We start from the raw sequence: 16,819 nt of genomic DNA on the forward strand, positions 1-16,819 counted from the left end.
GCCGGGGCTGGGCTGGGATAAGGGGTCCTCTGAATGTTCAGCCTTTCTGTTCTTGCTTCCAACTGGTATTTGGCAGTAGCCAGGCCCAGCATAATGGTTAAAGGGAAAAATTTAACTTACACGCCCCCATGCACATCCCAACCTCTACAGCTGCAGATCCTTTCTCAAGAACAGCATCTCTAAGCCAGGGCCTCAGCTCAGAGCTAAGCCCTCCTTCCCCTGGGCATCACAGCACATTTTGCTTGGACCTTGGCGAAGACTTTGCAGCACACTGTTGCGAAGTCTACCCTCTGCTGCTCTGCTTTGACAACCCTCAGCCCAACTTTCCTCAGCCCCCCTCTGACATAATGAGCTCGCTTTTGATTCAGGGCCCATGACAGCCTCCCTGCCCAGCCGTGGCAGGTCAGCTCCGTCCCCTGGTCACTTCTCCGTGCTGGCACCAGTCACACACTTGTCAGGTTTGCAGAGGAGCATCTTTCTGCCTTCTTCTCTCTTCCCTGCCAGTATCTGCAAAGGCACCTCTGTGTTCTGCCCTCAAATCCGTCTTTATTGTAACACATATTCCTCACCCCTCTCAAGCAAACCAAGCCAAAATAACCCACCCCAAACCAAAAGCAAGATAACTGTTAGGCACTCAGCGTACAGAGGTCTGCCTGTTACAGTGGCATGTATGGTCTCATTGCCTCCTTCTTCCCCATCTGTCTCTAGCCACCCACCCTCTTGCCTTATATTTAGATTTTCCCTTAGGCAAAGACCGTCTTTTTGTTCTCTGCTTGTACAGCATCAGGTGGAATGGGACTTTGCTCCATACTTGATGGATCAGAGAGTGTTGCAGCTTTTGTGATAATAAGTGATAATAAAAAGTATTGACTGGTTCACAGCATGAGGCTGTGATGAAATAATGGAAGGTTATATTACACCTTTTATCTTAGAAAGACAAAAAGAGAGGGGGAGAGATGCAAGAACATGCGGATTTAGTTTCTTTCTTTCTTTTTTTTTTTCTGAGGTGGATGGAATTCTTCAGGTGTGTTATGGAGCCCTAAGAATCCATACACTCTTTTCACCCCATTTTAGCATCCTGCCACCTCTTTGAGGCCATGCATGGGGTAACTATTCTCAGGAAAATTCCTCTGGAAGATCTCATTTCACCCATTTGGGATGTTCCTAGGTACTGTGCCTTGTTCTTTATGAGATACAAAGCTGGCCTGTGGACGACGTGTCTATGTTGGAACCAGAGGTGTGATTTCAGGATCGACAGAAATAACCACCATAGCTAAATTAAAGTAGTGGTGAACTTCATGAATGCTCGCGTGGGCTAACTGTTTATTTACATAGCTTCTCAGTTGAACTTATACAGGCTACTTGTGACTTTATTGCTATTCATATCAACAGCATGTGAGGTCAAGCTAGCTCATGTATAGTCCATGCTTCCTGCAATTTACCCTGCAATTTAACTGCAGTGAAGATGCACCCTGTGTGAAAGAGCAGCCTTTACCAAGTCTTAGCTTCCAGAACTTCCCTGGGCATGAGCTTTCCCATGGAAATAATTCTCCAAGGGAAAACACCATTTTCTTTACTATCATAAATAAAATACAGCAACATTTGACAGCTTTAAAATGTTAGAATCTGAACAGAATGTTGTGACTTGGATAGGTTCAAACATTTGCACTTGCTGAAATGAATCAAAGCATTTTGCTGTACATTTATTTGACATCAAGAGGCACCTGCCCATGGGGCTGCAGCGCCTCATGGGAGTTGTAGTTTGGATGCCTTGTGCTTACGGCTCTCTCGCGGACTGGTCTGCTCGTCTGAAATACATTTCCAATAATATACTGCAGATCCGCTCTGACTGAGCTGAATAGTACAGGGTGAAAGTCAGAGAGCAGCCAGACATTATGGAAGATCAGTTCCTGCACAGGCAAAAACAAGGCTGTGAAACGTTGAGTATAACATCCCAAAATGAAATGTTTGGCTTCAAGGAATGTCAAAAGATATTGTTTGGATTAGTGAAGTGGAAAAATGACTGTATTTCTAGTTGTGTTTTTTAAAAAATTTGTTCCTTTGGAAAAGTATGTATTAATTAAGCTTTTCACGCTGACAAATTATGGGTTTTTTCGTGGGCTGGACCACCCAGTTCTATTCTTAGCTAGCATAACAGCTCAGTTTCACAGTAGGTGTAATAGGATTGATTCAGTCTCAGCCACCCCAGGGGTGGAGCTAACCCAATGGTTAGTGTCACAATTAATGAATTTTACCCTTGTTGCATGAGAAGATGTGTTTCTTTATTCTTTTTTTTCTTTTTGCATTCTGAGAAGTAATTTTTTTTGCTGGAATTTGAAAATCATTCGTGATGAACAGAGAACAGACCTACTTGCTTTACGAGCAGTGTAACCCCAGCCTTCTCATATAGTTCATATTAACGAAATTAAGAAAAAGAAAGCATCTTCTGGGGGGGGGGGGAACCCTTTCCCGCCTTCTGTCTGCAATGCTGCCACCTCTAGATTGGTGCACCTACTGTTAAGCACAGCACAGCAGCATGTTAGTGGAGCAACGAAAACTAGTGTCTTCCCCAGCTGATATTGCAGGAGAGGCTTGGAGATGAATTATTACCCCTGGAATTTGCCTGGGATGTGTAGGCTAAAATCTGGGGAGGGAAAGCAAGCCAGGAGATCATAAATGATGGCAAGTGGGCAAGGCCTAAATTATGTTTTTCATCTGAAGTGAGATACCTTTCCCGGGATCCCTTAGAGACACAGTCGCATACGGGGGCAGCTCTGCGCATACTGAGTGGGGCTGCTCTGAGCCTGTGATTAGAATGCACCTATTTAATCCTCTGAAGCTGCTGGATTAGGGTACGGCGCTCTGATTTATTTTGTCTGTTTGGGCTGTGTACACACTGTGTAGAGGAATTTGGATCTAATCTTTGCCATCATTATAATTAATTAGATGCTATTCTCCAGCATGTAGTGGTGGCGATAGAGCTCTTACATGGATCTGTTTGTTCCTTGCATACTCTGCCACAAGAAGAGATCTGCTGGGGAGATATTTGTTAATTAATTGTTTAGTTCGTCAAAACACCACACTGGGCCAAGTTCAGCCCTGGTGTTATGCTGTTGATTTTAGCTGCCTGGCACCCAATGAAGGATTTACCCCTGAAGTTTTTCTCCCTTTCATTTACCTTCTAATGTTTTTTTTGATTGTGCTGCAACTGGCAACTAGATGTGCATTTGCCCGTGTGGGCAAGTGGCAGGCATGAAGGGAAGGCCCTCAGATAGCTATGTGCTAGGCTATTAGTTCAGCTGTGTTATTCTTCTCTGAAGAGAGCTTCAGGGGGGAGGAGGGATGGAGGGAGGGGAAGAGATTTTTGCGGACACAGAAGAACACCAAGCTGATGAAGAAGGTGAACCTTGAAGAGAAGGGGTCAGTTCCTGGGAGCAAGGCAGACCTTCACCAATGAGGCTGTGATTCCTGGTCATACATGTCATTCACTGTAGCAGTTTGGTAAGCAGGTATTCCTATGCCTACGACTGATCTGCATCTGGCTGGGCAAGTGTCCCATTTGCCTGTGCACGCGTGGGTTGCGGCCGGAAATAACTGCAGATGTAGATCAGTCATCCAGTGATGTGCGTGGATGTTTGTTACTGAGCCTGTGTGGAAACCCACCGGGAACAGGGGATTTGTGTTGATGTATTGCTATAAACCGGTCACCATACATAAGTGTGCTGGGACGAGGAACACGTGCGTGCTGCTGAGAGCACGCGATGGTGCGTGAGGTCTGTCGTGCGGAGCATGGGTAGCTTGTATGGTGCGAGTGGCTGCAGGCCTGCATGCCTGGAATTGTCGGTGCCTGTGGAAATGACAGCATGTCCACAGAAGTTTTTATTCACACTGGAGTTTCTGATAATAGTTGTTAGTGTGCAAGTCTGGGTTTTGACTGTCTCCATTTAGGGTGCCCCTCTGAGTGTCTCTAGTCACTCGTGTGCCCATGCAGGCTGTGTGTACAGGGGTACCACAGGGAGTACCTTCGTTGCTGTATACATGTGATGGGCGTGTTGTGCTCAGTACTCCTGTGACTACACAGTGCTCTCTGTATCTGTATGTGTGGAAGAGATATACTCTTTCTTTCCATAGCAAACAAGCTCTTTAATTCCCCATCCCTGCTCATCTTCTGCATGTTTCCTGTGACTCACATACTAGTGACATCTAGTTCCTTGTCTATAGCCAGTTATGGCTGGGTTTTCTTCCAAGCATGTGAACCTTTGTGGTACACTGACAGAAAAGCACAGTGTACATATCAACAGATGGATTTGCCTCGCGCAGGTTCAAATCTGAGTGGAGCATCAGTGGACACAAGGTACCAGGAGAACTCAAACATGCACCGCTGACCATTTCATGCCTGCATAGCTGTGAAGCTTTTGAATAGAGGTAGTAACCCGTGCTAGCAAACATCCATCTGTGTTAGGGCAATTGTCTTAGACATCAGTGGATTTAGGCTAAGACTTCAATGGATTTAGGCTAGGGTTGAGCCTAGCCCCTGGATCTTCTCTGCCTCTGCTCCAGAGCATACAGTGGAGGCAGTTTTTATAATTATAAGTCTCACACAGCTGTATTCTCCATTCAAATATCCCATCAGGTCAGGGGCAGCAGTACTAGCACTTGTATTATGAAACTCTAACTAAGGGAGAACTGCATCTTTCCAAGAAAGGGCAGTACAATTACCTGTTTCTACAAAGAAAGCTGAGAGAGGGGAAAAAAGGAAAGAAAAAGAAAGACACAGAAGTCTCATTCCTTTATGCTCTGGGTTCTTTGTAGTTTTCTTTGCAAAGGTCAAAGAGTTGTCTCAAGAAATGGGAAATTCTCTGAATCCTTTAAACTCTAGTCCCTTTTCTTCTTAAAGTGGCCTAATTCCAGGGAGCTTAAGGTCTAACAAGGGATTTGATCCTACCTCGAGCTCTCTCTCTCTTTCTCTCTCACAGCAGGTTTGATGGCATTCAGATTGCTCATTTGTATTTTCTTTTGTGAGACAAAGCACTTTGGTTTCTCTGAGTTCTTCCAGCTGTCATATGTGTTCTTTCCTCTGCCTGTCTGGAGGACAACATTCCTAGAGAGGTAGCTGGCAGGAGAAATCTTTTCACTTTAATTATAAGAAAAAAGGTGAGCAAAATGTACTGAGTTAAGCTTTGTTTGAACATCCCTGAGATGTGAAGATCTGATGTCTGAGGGTGCTGACCAATCCAGCATGCCTCTGTTACTGCATGAGACGCTGCAGCCCTTCTCCCCATTATAGCCATAGCTCTCTTGGTAGGGCTTTTACTGCTTTTCAGCAGGGGCAACTAGTTTTCTTTTGCCCATAAGGCTTATGCATTCCTCCAGTAAAGTTCCCCAACTTATTGGGACTCATTCCTGCCTTTCCATTGATCATTCGCCTCCATATAGTTGATGTGCTTGTTTGCCCATGGTCATAGCAAAGCTAGCAAGATGCTAGATGGCAGAGATGTCCGAGTTCCCCGGGTCCTTCCCAGATGCTTGGGAAGAGACAAAATGTGAAACACATTTTTTCCCTTATCTTCACACTGGGTCAGTCCCCAGAGCCATGAGAAGGTTCAACCTTGTAAACAGAGACAGGCAAAACTCTTTAATAAGCAGTAAAAGAGGTGGGGCAGGGTCTGGGATGAGGAGAGAAGTGAAGAGCCAAAGCTGTGGATATGTTTAGCCCAAATCTGGCAAGGAGTTTTAGCAAAAAAACCCAACACACCAAATGCCCAAAAAACCCAGGGGGAGAAGAGAGATAAGAAGAATTATTGTAAATGTCAAAGCATTTTGGTTTTGACTGTAGAGTTTCATTTCTGAAACACTCAAATGTTTAATTTTGATGTTCTTTTCACAGAAATAGCTTTGTTTTTTGAAATGGCATTAACACTGATCTAAATTAAAAAGAAAAGATTAGGCAGCAGCTTGAAAAACCCAGAGAAGAAATAAAACATTGTATTTGGATTGACCAAATTTGGGATTAGCCCAAGATGAAATGGTTGTGATTTATTTTTATGTTGATGAAAACCTTTGCAAAGTTTTGTTTCTGTTTCAATCAAACCTATTGTTTTTCTTACTGGGTTTTTACTGAGACACTGCAACAAACAAGCCAAATCCTTCTTTGGTCCATTCGACCCCTGGCTACTCCAGCTTCTCCTCATTCGAGCAGAAAGAGATGGGCAAACTAGAGTATGCTAAAAGCGTCAGACTTGAGAGGTACCAGCTCCCAGGTCCAAATCCCCTTGGCTCATTCCTGAGGTATGTATGTCCCTGATGATGTAGAGCCTATTAAGAAAAGACCGTATTCTCAAGACATCTTCTCCTTAAGTGACACATTGTCTCCAGTATTTTTATAGGACAGCACTAATTTTTCATAATGAGACACAGTAGGCTCCAGCCCTTTAATAGACTTGTCAAGTCTCATGTATTCAGGATGAAATTAGCTCATTTGGTTCCTGTCTCTCACTCCCCTGTTGTGGTGCTGCTAAGATGCAGATGTGCAGTGCCATGACCCTCTGCTGCTCCAGAAGGATGTGCCCAAATGTAGCCAGGAGGTCTGGTGCTGCCAGGAAGCCAAGGAGCACATGCAGCTGCCAGGGTCCTGCAAACAGCACAGTCTGTGCAGTGACTGCTGCAGAATGACCCAGGATCCCCTGTCCATGTCATTTGTGCTCCTTTATCATGTCACCCAGTGCGTGCATGTCTCTGGGAGCCCTGTGTGCTGGCTCAGAACAGGGATGGGAGGGGAGGCCCCTTAGCCTGGGACCTTGCTCTGCTTTGTCCCGTGTTAGAGAGGGTGCCTCACTGTTTCTCTCTCCTGTGGATGGTCCCTCCAGAAATGACTGCTCCCACCACCTCTCCTTCTTGAGGCAGGACCTTCCCAGCACAGCCCACTGGGGCAGCCCCAGCTCAGGATTTACAACAAGCACTTTGAGTGGGGCTTCACAGCTCACCTCTTCTGCTGGGGTGGACTTGCTCCTGCCAACAATGAGGGCTCAATGGCAGCTAGCCTGTGAGGTGGTGTTAACCTGGCGCCTAGGATCTAACAATTTGCAGGCAGGCAGATTGCTTGGAAGAAAGGTGCAAGGCCTGTGGTGGGAAAGGAAGTTTTGCAGGCTCTGGAGTGTCACCACAGCAAGCAGCTGGGGGTGGCAGCGCTATGGCTGAGAAACTGGCTACTCTCCTGATGCTGAGAGGCTTATTGTGATAAAATCCCACAGCTTTTAGAAGGAATAATTCTAAAAGAAAAAAGATTTCTAGTATGTCACCAACACACTGCAGGCTGGCCCGAGAGTGGCATTCCTCAGCAGAGTCCATGACACCTACCATTAGTAATTCACAGCAGCAATGCTCCTGAGAGACTCAAGCCCAAGCAGGCGAGAGGCGGGCAAGGTAAGCTTGCCCTTCCCGACTCTGCTGGGATTTGCTGTGCATGCCTTCAGGTCACTTCATCTCTGGGGGGCTGGTGAGAGATGCTCATCTAACGCCATAGCATGTTCTGACATCGAGGAAGGAGGGAGGGACCGAAAGAAGAAGAGAGGATAAAAATGGCTTTGGTGAGGGCTTGGGCCTGCTAAGTCATACTCTTTTTCAGCTTTCCCTTGTGTGCTGGTAAGCAGTCCCCTGCCACCCATCCCTGCTTTCTCTCAGCTTTCCTTGGCCCTGGCACAAGTATGTACCGTGCTGTGTAGCGGCAGAGCGCTGCAGCGTGTGTCAGCATGTGCACGGCCACCCCTGTGTGTGCGGTGAGGGAACGCGTGTGCAATGGTGTCTGTGCTGTGGGCACCCTTGCACCCGCTCTCATGTGAATGCCCGTCAAAAAAGCATGCCAGTCCCCGAATAACAGCTGGCACAGCCGAAGAGCTTGCCTGCCTTATTAACAGTCCACTTATCTGGAATCTGCTCACTGGGCAGAAACTGCTCCATAAATCCTCCCGCAATTTGCATTCCTCTTCGCTGTCGCTCATTACCACTGACCTCACTTCTTCTGCTGGAGCTGATCAGCCTCCCACCGTCCTGCCTGCGAGACGCCTCTCCATTACCACAACCTATTAGCAGTGGCAGCAGCAGTGCCTCCGCGAATGAACGCGCTACCGCTGAGTCAGGAAACGTTCCCAACTCAACTCCTCTCTCTTTGCTCCCTCCCCAGGCCCGGGGAGGGCGGCAGTGACAGCGAGCACAGCTCAATTGCTCTCCCTCGTGTGTTTCAAGGCCAGGCTCTGCATCCTGGGGAGCTCAGCGGGGTCGTTACTGGACTTGCGCTCTTGCAGGCACAGGTGGGAAATGAGGTGCGTCGGCTGGAAGCATCTGAAACCAGAAGTGCTTGCTAATCAGCCGTGGGGTTTCTCAATTAGCAGCTCACCCACTCGGTGCATGTGTTTGCAGGCTTCTAGTTTAATACCTGACTCCTCAGTCTGTGGGAAGCATGTCTCTTCTGCTTCCTTCCTTGGCAGTGGAGGAGAAGCAAATACCTGCAGACACACACACATCCCACCAGCGTCACAGGCTGAGAGGGTGCATGAGGAGGCTGAAGCAGCTCAGCCTGCTTCATTGTGTTCACCCATCTCAGACCCAAGCGGTTACCTGTGCTAGGGGCTTGTGATGGGCAGGTCAGGGACAAAGAAAGCAAGGATTCGTGTTAGTGCTCTCCTTCCTGTGTGCCAGGGCAGCTGGGAGCGTGGGGGCTCACACCGCCTCCTCCTTCCTTGCAAAGACATGGCAGCACCAGCTGAGTGCTAGGCTCCCAGGCAGAGGAGGCAAAGGCACGGCCTTTGGTCCTGCTCAGTGCTGCAATGAAGGGCTGAAAAGGGGCTTATGTTGTACTTGTATATTGAACCTGTTACAATGTCCGTTCTGTATCGTGCTGGGGCTCCCATAGCAAAGCACCACACCAGATGTTTCCCAGAGCCTCAAAATAGTCATGTAGTGCTCTTGTTTTTCAGTTCTCCAGCCAGGGTTGAAATTGCAAGTGGCCAGAGTGGCTGAAGGTATGCACTGGCTCAAATGCCTCAGTTCAGAGCATGCTGTAGGAAAGGAGCTGGCTGTTTTGTTTAAATCCAGGTGTGGTTCCATAAGTTTTAGAAACTGAAAGGTGATTTTCAGGTGAGTCCCCTGGTCTCTGATTTCCTGTAAAGGTCCAAATCCATTGTGAGTTGTATGGAAATAGCTTATATTGCCTTTACTCTGTGAACAAGCATTCATTCTGTAATGTAAGGAAGAGTTTTATTTTAGTGGGAATGGAGAAAGGGGTGTGGGCAGAGGAAAAGCCTCCTAGTATTCCCCAAGCTCTTTTCCCTTCGGCCCAGGCAAGCAAAGCCTTTCTTTGCAGGGGGAGAAACATGTTTACTTAGTATAGCAGAGGGACCAAGATGCAGCCTCATTAAAACACAGCTCACGTATAGCTGGGGGTTTCATATATAGCTTTTTTTTTTTTTTTTTAACCTTCCCTGTCTTGATGGAAACAAAAGGAGGAGAAGAGAAAAAAAAAAGAGAAAGAAAAGGAAGGAAGTGAATTGCTTAATGGAGGTGCTCTGCCTGCATATTTAATACACTGATTTTATTGAATAGAAGGTGAAAAAGTGCGCCTTGTTTGTTGCTTGCCTGTCAGCCCATGGCAAGAAGGCATCCTTTCCCCTGGCTGGTGCCTTTTATTAGTCAATGGTTTCCAGAGTGTAATTATACCGTAGATCTGAGATGCATTATACACACAATTACAATTCCCCAGCCAAGCCTGTTATTTATTAACCGGGGAGATATTTCTTCAATTGTTTTGGAGGCCTAAGGTTTTCTTTTGTTTCTTTCTCTTTCTTTTTCTTGCCTCCCCTTTAAACTGTAACACAGATGCTTGCAAAAGGTCTGTCCTTTGTGGCTCAGCAGGAGCAGGGTGAATGGCCCATTCTCTGTTAGCCCAACATGTCACTTAAAAGCCTTGGCAAGAGGAGCTGCAGTGGGGCTGCATTTGCAGGGACAGAGCAGAAAGCGCTCAAAGCTTGCATGGAAAGTTTTCTTTGCTGGGATCCTGGTTTGCTTTCACGCAAGGGAAGTGACCTCTGGGCTTTACACAGCCCCTGTGGAGGGACTGTTTGTGGCTTAAAGGCTAGCACAGCCTTGCCAAATCTATTCCCTCCTGTGCATTTGTGTAAGTCAGAGAGTCCTGTGTTTGTGTTTGCCACACCTGGATACCCACCCAGCGCCTATTTTGACTTCTTGTGCATTGAGACTGCTTGAGAGCATCCCTTATTAAATTAGAAAATACAGCTTGGCCTAACAGTTGAAAACTGCATTTTAGGAGTCCTTCAGGGCATACAGCATCTCTTCCCAGATTTTGTGGGCCACTCTGGACATGCAGAAAGAACATCTTGGCTCACAATTTTTTAACAGCTTCTGTTCCTTATCTTGGTAAGAACCCAAAGGGCAAAAGAGAATGGCAACAAAAATATGAAGACAAGGTTACTGGTTCAGCCAAGCATTTTAGGGCCACAGAGCAGAACATAATTGGCCACCAGCCAGCCAGATCAAGGGTCCACCTTGCCTCGTCCTGTCCTGTGACAGCAGCTGGTAGCAGCAGAGTAGGAAAGGAATATAAAAGCTTTGTAGCCACTCTCCCTTCAGAAATATGTTTCCTGAAATGTAGTGAGCTCTGTTAAAAATGCATCCCATCCATCCATCATCCCAGGTGCTGTCCTGCTGGGATTTTTCCATTTCCACAATATCCTCGCTTTAATAAGGTGACCAGAACAGGGTGAGAATCATTTCCTTGTTATTAATTATTACCAGGACTGCTGTACGGCAGTGTGCTCAAGGGTGTAGAGCTATAATCCCCAAGAACCTCCTCCTGAAGGGCATTTTATCTTCCCTCACACTCCTAACCACGGGTATGTCAGACCTGCCCCCCCCGCTTTCCTCTCAAGCTGTGCTTCAGCCCTTCTCCCCTTGACCCTGCATAACCGGCCGCTGTGTCCCCAGCTTCTCCTGGCGTGTGTTTTATCCCTTCTTTAGACTCTGCCTGTATGGGAACATCCTTATAATATGACTGCAGAGGTAGATTTAAACTGATAATGTTTACAGGTATAATCCTTGTGCAGGGTGCAATTTTTTGGCTATTAGAGGAGCCTGTTTCAGGTTAGCCGATACCACTTGGGAAGGTGTTTGCAATACCCCAGCCCTCTGTCCCTAAGCCCCCTTTTCTCATATGGGGATAATGGTGTTCATGCTTGGATTCATTCTGCCAAATTATACATCTGGCTCCCCACTGACATGACTGCTGGAGCCTTCCCTTGCAGGCAAGACCTCAGATGGCACTTGGGGTTCTTGTTTCAATGTGGCTAACAGCTAATGTTTCTGGCAGCCCTGGTGTTTGGTGTTTGGCAGGTATTACTGACACCACGGCTACCCCCTGGTGCCTGCCCCACTCTTCTGCTGGATGTATCTGCCTCTGGCACCAAAAACGCAGAGAGATGGCATATCTGCTCTCCAGCCACTGCAGCTGGCAGCCCAAGATGCCAACAGAAGCTGCTGCTGAAGGTGGGTTTGGGCTGCCGCTGTGGATGGCAGCAGTTAAAGCCTAGGCAAGTTCTGCTGCAGGCGGCAGTGGCAAGCAGACTGACCTGGGAGCAGGCAGCTAGGAGGAGGTGACTTCTGAGACCACCGCAGCTGTTTGCTTATGTGCGCCTGAGTCAGATTCCCACAGCACTTTCTGCTGTTAGCTTACAGACATCCTGGCAATATTTTCTCCTGGCAAGGAAGGACAGTAGCTAACCTGAGAGAAAATCTTGGGGGAAACAAAGCAGTTGTTGTTTTCATGTGAGTAAGGAGCTGGGATCCAGTACCAGTTTGCACTTTCTGAAAGTGGCTCCATCTTTACAAGCCTTTTGCACCTATGCTGTTACGATGAGTTAAGAGCCTAACTTTTTTTTCCTAAGAAAGACATGGTCACTTGGGGTTGGCCTTTGCTTGTTTCCATTTACACTGACAATATGCTTGAAAAGGAAACAAGAGGAGACCCTGCTATTTGGAAATAGCATCTGTATTTTACTCCCTTTCATTAAGTGAAATGCAATGTCTATAAACTACATTGTGCACAAAGGTCTCTTTTGCACCTTGATGCATAGCAGAGCATGGTGTTGATGACAGCTCTCGCATCTATTGGTTTTCTCTCCCAGGCTAAATCCTGTTGCCAAAAATGATAGAAATAACTTTTAAAGGTCTTCGTTTCAAGTCCCAATACCTGCCCTATGTCTGAAAGATTGTAAAGATGAGATACTGGGTAAAATGTGATGTGTGCACAGCACATATGATTTAAGATAGTGAAACCCAAAGAAATATGAGAAAAACAGGCCTGAATTTCAATGGACATCTTTAAATGTCTGCTTTGTAAGAGTTTCTAAATCTTCAACTGAAGCAATTATTTAATAAATCCATTTTTCCCTGGTGCCAAATTTGAAAATTGAATTCAGTAATTATACATCAGCCAGTGGAAATCTCCATACATAACCTTAGCTATACAGCAATTCTGATGCCTGTATGCTAGATCCCACAAAACCTTAGGACTGGAATTAAGATTTAGGACTAGAATTAAGACTGCTAGTCAGTACATTCCACCAGATGTAAAGAACAAGGGAAGAACCGATTAAATTAGTAAATATTTAGGGTTTTATTTTCTTTTGCCAGTCTCTGTCACTTTCTGTCTGTCACCTGCAGCAGATGCAGTTCATATCTCAGCTGAACACACAAATAGTGCAAGTTCATTTTGGATATGTTTATTTGTTAGGCATCCATTTGTTTGTGTGAGTTATATGGCTTCCATCAATTACACCGTACGTGGTTCATTATGTGAGATCATTTTGCAGTAGCACAAGAGCATGAACTGTAGCGTGATTCCTAATAGTGGCTGGGGGATATGTTGCTGCTACTATTCAGAGAAAATAATGGGAGTGGGAAAACCTGCACCATTATTGTTTTTGTAATTGTTGGTTTACATGATAGTAGTTCCTGTGTAGAAATTACAAAAGTAATAAGGTGTTTTAGGGCTGGAGTCTGAGTTTTAAATCGGAGTCTGCACCTCTCAGGATGTAACGCAGAGTTCTTCCAAGAACAGGGGGGCTATAGTTTTCATGGAAGACATTTTGCTTTCGTTACAAAAATGCTGCTGCTCATTTCCTTTTGGAGGCTTGCTATTAGAATGACTCCCTGAATAGCAATTACAGGAGAGCTGGAAAAGTTTATAATTTTTGATTCAATGCAACCACTTCACTAGCATTAAACATTCTTATAGAAATGCCACTACATACTGCATATACAACGATTAATTTGTCCGTGACCAAATCAGCAATAATGTTCTTAGACACATATAACTTAGAAAGGGGAAGGTGATGACTAATTAGCATTAGGAGTATGATCAAGGGTTTATATCTTGTAGTGTCTTAGATCAAAGATGATGTGGGCTTGGTGTTCTCAGCCTGGATCCCTATGGGCATGTGTCTATGTTAGGAAGCCACATTAAAATCTGGCATAATTCAATATGATTAGCTGGTTCTGTTCAAGCAAAAGCTGGTTTAATAGGCAAGGGTCTCAGAAAAGTGGAGAGAGAGACTTCAAATTCAGGATAAGAGGCAGAACTGTGTGAGGGGAGCTCAGGGCTGGATAACAGGGGAAAAGCAAGGAAAACCGGCACAGCTGTGAACGGGGACCCCAGCTCTGGGGTAGAGGGGGACCTGCGAGGCAGGAGTGAGGCACACCAGGAGCAGGGTGGGTACTGGGACACAGGGATGCAAAGGTAGCGGGGAGAAGGAGGGCTGCAAATCAAAGGAGAGCCAACTGCACTCTAATTAATAGTACGAGTTTTAACGGGCGTGAAGTCACCTCAGCACCAGCTCACTAGATGTGTGGGATTAGTTTGTATAATAATGAAAGGGTAATAACTGGCATTTAATTGATATGGTTGGTGAACTACCTGACCCCTCAGCCCAGTGGGCATTTAGATAATGTTCAGAATCACACTGAGCCTAGCTAGTTCTTTATTTGGGGGGAGGAGGAGGGGGATGGTATGGGGGAAGGGGACAGTGGCAAGAAACATTTAATGAAAAGCAAAATGTAGTAATTACATGCTGCATTCTCATGTTTCCCCTGACGTTTTACATCAGGGATGGGGATCTTTGGCATCCAGCACTGTCTTTGTGCATCAGACCAGCACTGAGTCCAGCTTGGCATCTTGCCTTGTGACAGGGTCCAGTATCAGATTCCTGAGGAGGTACAAGAAACCCCACAGAGCACAGGTCCAGCTGCCTAAATTTAGACTGCCTTTCTCCACTGACTGCCTCGAGACACCCCCAGACAGGCGAGCAGTTCTGTAGCCACTCCAGCTGCCTCTCTGGGAGGGCAGGGCTCTCCTGTGGGTTGTTTGTCACATCCACTCATCCTGTACAGACATCTCGGCAATCCTGGGGCATCTCAGATAGTACTACAGCCTGAAGTTTATGCACTTGAATCACTCCCCAGATGTCTGCAGGATTTGTTCCTGTTCTTCCAGGTCCAGAAAAATAGCTAGTCCCTCTACTCCTCTGTTTTAGTTCCTAGCTCCCCTTGGACCAGTTAAGGTCCTCAAAGCTTTCTAGGATTGGGGCAATAGGGAACAAATGTCCCAAGTGGTATGTCTTCCCAAGCCTTCTCCCTAGCTGATAGTTTTCCTTCAGCACAGTGTCACCATGTGAAGCGTGCTCGCTGTCACAGTGCACCCGTGAGGGCAGCACTGCTCAGGCACTGATTCCCACCTGCCTGTGTAGTCCTGAAGGACCTATCCATGGAGAACTCTAGGGCCTCAAGCAATTTCTTCACCTCTTAGAAAAAATCTGTTGGAATTGGTAGGAACCTACTTAAGGACTGACTAAAAAAGGGATGTTTTACCTGACTTGCAAGAGAAACTGGGATCTGACATTGGGAAGGTGTTTTTTTCTTCAGTCATTTACATTTATGGCATTACCTTGATACGGCTAGTTGAGGTCAGCTGAAGTAGCAAACTAAGAGAGCCTTCAAAACCTTCTGTGGAGATAAAAACTGTCAGTGCCTCTGCCCTGCTTGGGACTGACATTGGAATAGTCTCTTCAATTAGCCATTTTATTCTAAAACATACCTATTGTTAACTCTTGTCATTCTTAGTAGCGCTTTGCAGCTTGCCCCACAGAGTTCAGTGGTGCTATGTACGGCAGAGTAAAGTCTTACTCATTGAGTGGGCTTTTTGGAAGCAGCTGAGTGGAACTGGAAGAGCAATTCTAGTGAAAATTGAAGGAAAAGGGAAGGCTGAAAATCCAAAGTCACTTAGGCTCCTTTGAACTTCCCATCCTGCCAGGGCAAGGCTAGTAGGACTGACCCCTGTGGAAGGGTGCCAATTTATAAATGTTCCTACAACAGCATTCAAGCTCCACTGTCAACATTTTAGCATGTGCCTGCAAACATTTCTCTGCGCGTTTGCATGTGCACACAAACACAGAGCAAAGAAATTCACTATTAAAATATTAATATAAGGAATAATAACCTTATGATTGTAGGACCAGATGACCCATGTTGTAACAGCCATTACCTAGCCTTGGCTACAGTGATTCCCTGTTGCTGGCAGCACCATTTGTGAAGGCTTTGGTACTACTTGACTGGCTTCAGGGAGCAGAGGCTGTGACCCTAGCTAGTTTCTGAATAGAAGTGCTTAGGAAAACTACCAGGAAACAGCTTCTTGTTGGAGAATACTGATTTTTCCATCCATTGAAACGTAGATACTCTGTGGGAAGATCGCAGATGCTGTGAATTTCTGAAGGAAGGCTTCACTGGAAACGATCTGCAGCATGGGCATCCATGGCGCCTGGGACCTTGGTGTCTTCAGCAGGCAAGCTGCACAGCTGGCATCCCTAGGGCAGCAGCCTGGGACTTGGACCACAAGTGATCTGCAGGGAAGAGTGAAGAGATTTGTGGGTGTCCCATGCTGTGCAGGGGGCCTGGCTGGCTGAGACGGAACTGCTGTTCTAAGGGATTTATTTGGCAGGAGGTCAGGCAGCCAGAACTCCTGTCATGCTGGAGAATGGCAATGGGGAGCCGGAGAGGTGACAAAAGACACTGAGCCTTCTGCATAGAGTGTGTTGAGGGCAACAGACTGCCACAAGTGGAAACCTCAACTTCTGAGCACCTCTTCCAGGCTGGACTTTTTATTGCTTCAGCAGCAGCTGTACAGAGGAAGAGGAAGGGCCGATGTGTCTTGTTGGGAAGTGGTTGCTACAGTGCCTTTTGATTGAGCGTTGTGTTATGTTGAACTGAGGACATTATTATTCATGAAAAGGCATCCTAGAAAGCTTCAAAGAGGGGTGGAAAAAAACTTCAGGTTTTAATACTAATTAGAGGAGCCTGTCTCCCAGGTGTGAGGTGTTTATCTGTGAAAAGCAGGAGATAGTGTAGCAAAGAAGAAATGCACACTGGAGAATAGAAGATCCAATAAATCGTTCAATGGATTAAAAAAAAAAAAAAGAGGAGGAGGAAGAAAGAAAACCAACAACATAAAGGCAGATAATAAAATAAGATGTTTGCACTGAATATGAAGGGTTTGCAAAACAGCTCAGAGTTTATTTCCAAACTTGCAAAACACCAACCCTGAAAATAATACAGTAATGTGGAGCAATAAGGAGAAGGTGGTTTTTTTTTTCCTCTTCTTATTAGCAATGTTTGTCAACTCCATATTTCTCTTTCACACCAAACAGCACTTGTGTCATGACAGCTCAGAGCTGGCTTCAAGTATAGCCAAAATGGGCTGTTC

The sequence above is a fragment of the Mycteria americana genome, chromosome 1 (genome assembly GCF_035582795.1).
Source record: "Mycteria americana isolate JAX WOST 10 ecotype Jacksonville Zoo and Gardens chromosome 1, USCA_MyAme_1.0, whole genome shotgun sequence".
NCBI classification, from domain to species: Eukaryota; Metazoa; Chordata; class Aves; order Ciconiiformes; family Ciconiidae; genus Mycteria; species Mycteria americana.